Genomic DNA, 7,827 nt, shown 5'->3' on the forward strand with positions numbered 1-7,827 from the left:
TTTTATTTTATTTCCTGGCATTCCAATTTTTCTTAAAGGTGATTTATTACATTTTGTTTATTATTTACTGTATTACTTTAAAAAAAAAAATCTGCATAAATTAAATACATAATATCTATACATATACTTTGTTAAAAAATATATACTAATATGTATTAATTTTCATAAAAATGTTTTTTTAGATTTTGAGGTTCTGGATTTGAGCCCAAAAAGAATTGTATAATAAAATATAATAATAAAAAATAAATAAATATAAAAAAAATGTTTGTGTTAAATTAAATTTAGATTACTCTTTTCATGACAATTAAATTTTTTTTTTTTTAATTATTTAAAAAAAAAATTTGTTTAGACTGTTTTAGTACGGAAGAGGATAAGGGCCAAGCAATAATAAAAAATAAAACCATCTCGAGATTAAAGTTGTTACATTTAGAGAAAAAACTCGTTAAATTTTGAGAAAAAAGTCGAAATAAAATGTTGAGAATAAACTAATTAAATTACGAGAAAAAAAAGGTTAAATTTCAAGAAAAAAAAGTCGAGATAAAATGTTGAGAATAAAAATTCTCAAAATTTAACAAGTTTTTTTCTCAAAATTGAACAACTTTAATCTCGAGATGGTTTTATTTTTTATTTAATTTACTGTATAACGTTTTTAAATCAGCATACATTCATAGCAACACACCAAATAACTTTATTATAACATTATTTATAAATACACTTTATATAAAAATATATATTTTAAGTTTATTTATTAAGCTAAACTTAATTAAAATTTTCTTTAGAATTTCCTAATGATTCTAAAAATAGACTTCTAAAATGTAAACTATATTTTATAATTCTTGCTTCCTTTGGGGTGAAATATAATCTGTTTTTTATGAGATTCACCCATTAACTGCTGTGTACACGTGTGTGCGTGCGCATGTCCGTCTGCACCTGCTGTCTAGTCTGTACGATGTGCAGTGCCAGGTCGGTGCTGTGTGAGAATAAGCCCAGCAGTGTTTATGTGGATGAGTGCATGTTGGCTCTGGTTCTGTCCTCTTCACATCCGTTCCTGCCCCTCCTCCAGCACCTGACTGCCAACACTCACTTCAGTCTCTATAAAGACATGTTGTAATAGATCCATGTCAGTATCAGGATAATAATGACATACCCGGTTGGCCTATACATCCTTTAACATTCCCAGTTATTTAAGCCTCTAAATGTGCGTGTTTTGTGCTGTGATAACCAATCTTCAGGCCGTTTCAGAGGATTTATGTAACACGGCGGACCTTTTTTTATAGGGAAAGTGTTGGCCACTAAGTACACAGTTTTAATTTACTGCTCATCCAGAGAGCGGAACACTAAATCCTGTTCTCGGTGCAATTCATCACCTTCAATCTGGACCACTCAACCGGAAAAATCCAGCTTAAATTTGAACTCAAGTAAACATCTTTTTTTTTTAGTTACAGGTATTTTAGACACAACAGCACTGGCTGGCTTTCATGTGCTGGGTCATGATTGAAAATAAAATACATGTGCAAAAATGCCTGTTTAATGCCTATGCTTTAACACAAAATCACTGTTGATTTTGTTTGAAAATAGTTTTTAGACCAAAATTGACCTTGTTTACTAGGCTTTCAGTGACAGCTCAAAACAAAATACAACCCAATATTTTGCGTAACAATTACGTAAACTACATGTTTGAAAAGGAAAAGCACTTCTGAAGCTCAGCAGGGACTGGCTTTAAAAGTATAGCCATAAATAAGTTAAGAACCATTAAAGTTTAATATACACACCACAACACAGCCCGGGAGACACTTCCTGTGCTATAGCCTCCATCACACCTGAACTGCTGATAAACACCAGCTACGTGCGGTTATGAATTTTTGTGTATTATGTACATATATATAGGCCTATACATAATTATAAATCTATTTTATTATTATATAGTGTAATTTAAAATCATGTCAAATAACAAACTCTATTACCAGGTGACATAACGTCGCTTGTGTGACAAGGGCTCACGCTCCTTTCGCCACAGGAAGTGCAAGTAGCTTGATTAAAAGGCAGCTTGTTCAATTAAATTGTCTTGTGTTATTGCCAGGACCTGACAGGTGGAGGACAGAGACTATAATTACACGTCCTGGCTCAGAATGCCTTCAGGGGTCACAACCAGGCCTTGCTGTACTTCAGATCTCAGAACACACACAAATTAACCGAAACAGTTAAGCTGCTATTTATGCATAGCCTAACGTAAGCCTGCAACATGTCCGAGACTGTAAAAACTACTGTAAATCTTAAGGGATTTACACAAACATATGTTATTATTAGACTAATACTGACTATCGGCATAAAGTATAGGGAAATCTGAAGTTAGTGGATATGTCATATGCCAGTCAGCCTCACGAACACATGGACATAACCAAATGACTCTTGTGAAGAGTCAATTGCGAACTCAACGATTCACTGACTGAGTCTAATCAAAGACTATAGAATAACACAAGACGTGTCACTCGTATTGTTTTGAATGGGAGAAAGTGTAACGCGCAATATGGCGGAATAAAGTCTCACCTTCTAAATAAAAGCCAATCGCCAACTAGTAAAGTCACTTCACTTCAGCGGCCGTTTTAGAATCACCGGTTTCTCTGGAGCCTTCAAAGAGACGCGCATTTAGGTCTGCGCATGCGCGTTAGCTTGATCCAGCCTGAAAAAATAGTTTTTTTTTTGTTGTTTTTTTGTCATGATTCGAGTGTTTAGAAACTAAATTTATGAGCCGGTTGTTGTTAGATTTCATTGGTGATTTCAAATATGAAATTTAATCGTAAGGTTGGCGAACAGTTTTGGAGAATTTGACGTTTCCCCATTCAAAGAGATTGCATGATGCCCAGGATGGCCGAGAGGCGTTTCAAAGATGGCGGCCGAGTGAAATGACTTGTCTTAAAAGGACTTTGGTCTGATTCAAAGCAAATCTCACGTGCAAAAGACATTTCATTAATGTTTGGTTTGGTCTGTAAGGTGCTGTTCACACAGAACATGTTTTTGTGTATCGGGTTAATCCCTAAAACTCAAGACACACAACAGTGGATTTGAGAAAAAATGTAAGGTCATGAGAGTTTGAACTTATTTTAACTTGAGCGTGAGTAGCCTACCACATTTTTAGAACAGCGTGTCGCAATATGCGCATGCGAGGGCAACAGTCAAACATGTTCGTCTAGTGTGTATTTACACTGAAATGTGACTGTGCCATAAGAGTCACTTTTTTGTGAGACAGAAATGGCGACTCGCGCTGTGACCATGTTGGGATATATTTAAAGTCCCCCTGTAAAGTCTCTTAAAACTCATCTTTGATCACTAAAGTGACATATTTAAAAAAAATTTCCTGTGAAAAAAATTGCCATAAAATAGCTTGAATGTAGCCTGAACTCTACACCCTTGCTTCATTTAATATATACGCAGATCTATGAATATGCTAATTAGCCCCGCCTCCTAGCTCACATGAGCTCAGAGATCCACTCGGTCAACTTACTGAGGTAAACGCTGCACAACGTTAATTGCTTTTTACAATGTCGGACACACGACGGTAATAATATGATTAGTCTTCTGCTTGACTGCATTATCCAACAGCTGCTAATAATGTGTTGCTAATGTTACGCACCATGTTCCCATTCGCGAGTCAGACAGCTGGCTTATAAAAAAATCAGTATCCTTAAGGCAAGAACACACCAAGCCGACGGTTGGCCGATGGTCCTCATCGGCTTTTTTTCGGCCGATTCGAAATGTTGAATTGGCGTCGGAGCTCGTCGGTCCATCGGGCCATCTGATCATTCTGATTGGCTGTTCTGCTGCTGCCACCTGCTGGTTCGGAAAGGCATTTAATCTCACGCAGGCGCAGAGCTGACGTGCTACTTGGCCGTCGGCTGTTTAGCGTCGGTTTGGCGTGTCAGGGCAACTACTGCCAATGTGAGCCAACCCCGCAAACTGCTTTCGTCGCCACTAGATCGTCGGTGTCGGCTTGGTGTGTTCTGGCCTTTAGAAACACTTAGAACACCTCAGAACATCAGTGGAGAAAGGCATATTCATCATAACGTTATACTGAAAATGTTAACTTTTGAAAACGGGTTTCAAAGTGCAAAGCTGCGTCCAAAATCGAATACTTTTCTACTATATTACGCAAAAAACTGTGTGCGAACAGAGAAGTACGTCCAAATTCATAGTTTTCGAAAAACAGTAGGCGAAAAGTACCCGGATGACTTACTACTTCCGGCGAGATTCTGAAGTGCGCATACGATGGACACTTCAGTATCCCATGAGGCCACGCTGGTAGGTCATGTGACAGTAAATGTAGCACGTCCGAATTCATTCATACTAATCGCATTCCTGCTTAATAGAACGTACTTTTTTCAAAAGTCGTGAAGTAAATTTAAATTCAAATGTAGTACCTACTCAACAGTACGTAATTTCGGACGCAGCTCAAGTTTTTGAAAACGATGCTGTTATCGTCTTCGTGTAAAGTGACATCGCCATCTACTGGCATGGCATGCATAATACAGTGTTTTTAGTCGTTTTTGCGGATCTCTGCGAATGGCTGAATTTAAAAAAATTAACAACTTTCCTGTTTTTAGTACATTGGTGTCATGTAAACATACCCTTAAAATTTTTGTATCATTTTTTGTTGTTGTTGTTGTTCAGCGGCATGCCTTCTAATATTTGCAGAGTGTATTTGCAAAACTTACCCGTATAATGGAAACAAACCAGCATTTCAGAATAAAATCTGAATAAAAATCTTATACAAAACCTTTTTGTTGTTGTTAAATCTGAACCTTGAAGCTATTTAAATCATGACTTCCAGGTCACCTTCTCTCTATTAATAACACTATGACCAAAGTATTAGTGATCAACTATAAATCTTGAAGATGAAACCAATCAGGCACAGACCATGAAAACTGATATGAATGCCATTAAAAAACAAAAGCTCTTTAGATACATTAGTGGTTTCTCATCAACACAGGTTTAATAGAATACAGTGATGACCATCAGTAACATAGGTTTCTTTTTTAAGATACGTTTTTTTTTCTCCCCTCTGTTGTCTGGAAATCCTTCCTCAGCTTTGCTTTAGAGAAGACAAGCCCTTTGAAGAGCTCTCTTCACTCATGGCTTGCGTAGGTTCATTATTGCTAGCAGAAAAAGAGCAGTACTCAACAGTACATGGACAAAAAGCAGTGACAGCAAGTGAGGAGAGGGCTAACCGTCATGAAAGATAGAGAGCGCGCCCTTGACGCAGAAACTATCGCTAACAGGGGAAACGCTGCGTCTAACAGTCAGTCCATGGGGGCCAAGGCTCAAGATTATGTGAGATGTTCTTCGTTGAAATGAACCGTCCGAAAACTTTGGTCCTTTGACTCATTACCACTCGGTGAATAAGCGCGAGCCTGTGACTGCCAGCGCTGCATCTGTTAGACTCTGCGCACCTCCAAGTAGTTTTCAAGTACGTACTTCAGTGAGAACGAGGCGGGGCCAGGGGTTACTGAAAAGCGTTACAGACTTCTGTATCCATCTGAGTTATCAGTGGTGATTAAAATAGCACATTTAGGAGACGGACATCACATACACATCCCAAATGTTACGCGCACTCACGCACTCAAAACATACGTACGTACATGTATACAATATATGCAAGTTACTACACTTTTGATATATAATTTGTGCCCCGTATGATCGTGAGGGAGATTGTACATGATGGTGAGGGTGAAAGGGGAAGGCTATTTCTGAATCTAGTCATATATCATCTCGAGCGGAGCTTCGTCGCGAGGTCCGTGTCCTGTGAGCTGCACTCATCCATCTCCGGTCATCAATCCCGTATCGAAGGCCTTGAGGGAACGTTTTCCGCTTCTAGTGCAGATCTAATCGATTACGATTCGTGATGCAGCCGCTCAGAAACTTCCATAATGCGTGCATACAAACATTCGGGATAGTCTGTGCGTCTTTTAATGTGGATACATGTTTCATTGATCCTCCTCCTTGTTCGTTTCAAGCTCTAAGGAGGGTTCCTCTTACATTCGACATCTGGATGTACATTCTGGACCAGTTAAAATGCACCATGACAGTTTAACTTCCCATTCAAGCCCCCTTTTTTTGACAGGGAAACAATGATGTCGGGTGAGAAGTGAAATTCGTGGCTGGAGGCGGATGAGGGGAGCCTGAATGACAACACATAAGCTAAGCGATGGACGTTTATGCCCGCCCCCCGCCCAATATCTATCCCTCTGCCAACAAACAAAAAATAAATAAATAAACGGAAACAGTGCAATGGCACGGCAGGGATGGCACAAGTCATTCAGTTATAGACGTAAGAGGGAAAGAATAAAGGGTTTGCAGCATTGCTAGAAACACACGTGTGGTTCGTGTCAAGCGCCAGGCCAGCACAGGTATCTTGGACAGAACCACCTAATGGCATCACGGCTGCGGAGTTCGTGATATTGTGACATCGTTAGAAGTTCCGAATATGAACACAAGCCTATGGCTTTGGTGAGAATGGACGTGATCTTATAGTGTTCGAGGAATATTCAGGGTCAAATACAACACAAGCTCTATGAACAACATATGCGATACTGTTACAACAGAGAATCATTTTGAAAACTATTTCTAAAAATGAATGTGCATTTACCAAAAAGAAGCAACTGGAATGGCTGGTTTAAAAGTAGAATTGTTAAGTTTTTATTTTTGTTAAAGCATAAAAAAGGGATAGTTCACCCAGAAATTATTTATAATTCTGTCATCATTTATGCACCCTCATGTTGTTCAAAACCTGTATTTGTTTCTTTCTTTCTTTTGTGGATCAAAAAAGAAGATCTTGGTAACCAAAACTGTTACCAACATTCTTCAAAATATCTTCTTTTTGAGGGTGAGTAAATGATGATGGAATTGTCATTTTTGGGTGAATTATCCCTTTCAGGCCAAAAATTTCCAAAGCATGTTGCTTCTACATGCCACCATGATATCAGTGACTGAGAGACAGATGATATTTTATTTTTGTAAACTGAGTAACGAGTCCCTCAATGTACTTTTATGAAATTTTAATGCTAAAGTACAGTATATGTACTTCTACCATTTAAATTTTTAACTGATAAAAAAAAAAAAAAAAATGGTAAAGATGGTAAAAATCCAGCCCTAATAGGCTATAAAAGGGGTTAGATCACCCAAAAATGAAAAATCTGTAATTAATTACTCACCCTCATGTAGTTTCAAACCAGTAAGACCTTCGTTCATCTTCGGAACACGAATTACAATATTTTTGATGAAATCTGAGAAGTATGACTCGTCCGTAGACAGCAATATAATCAACACTTTCAAGGTCCAGAAAGGTACTAAAGACATTGTTCAAAAAGTTGACATGACTGCAGTGGTTCAACCTTAAGTTTAGGAAGCAACGAGAATATTTTTTGTGCACAAAAACAAAACAAAAATAACGACTCAATATCTTCTCTTCTGTCATATTCTCATAGGTTGTTTCCGTCCAGCACTTCAAGGTTCTACGTCAGAAGGCTGACTCATTATCCTGCCTCAGCATCACCCGCATGGGTGCAGCTTTGGCCAATACTGAGCCGGCATTCGGACATAAACACAGAAGCCTTCGCTGTCATTATTTTTGTTTTGTTTTTGCGCACAAAAAGTATTCTCGTCGCTTCATAAACTTAAGGTTGAACCACTGCAGTCCCGTCGACTGTTTTAACGATGTCTTTATTACCTTTCTGGACCTTGAAAGTGTTGATTATATTGCTGTCTATGGATGAGTCATATACTTCTCAGATTTCATCAAAAATATCTTAATTTGTGTCTTACGGGTGTGGAACG

The sequence above is a fragment of the Chanodichthys erythropterus genome, chromosome 10 (genome assembly GCF_024489055.1).
Source record: "Chanodichthys erythropterus isolate Z2021 chromosome 10, ASM2448905v1, whole genome shotgun sequence".
Classification (NCBI taxonomy): domain Eukaryota; kingdom Metazoa; phylum Chordata; class Actinopteri; order Cypriniformes; family Xenocyprididae; genus Chanodichthys; species Chanodichthys erythropterus.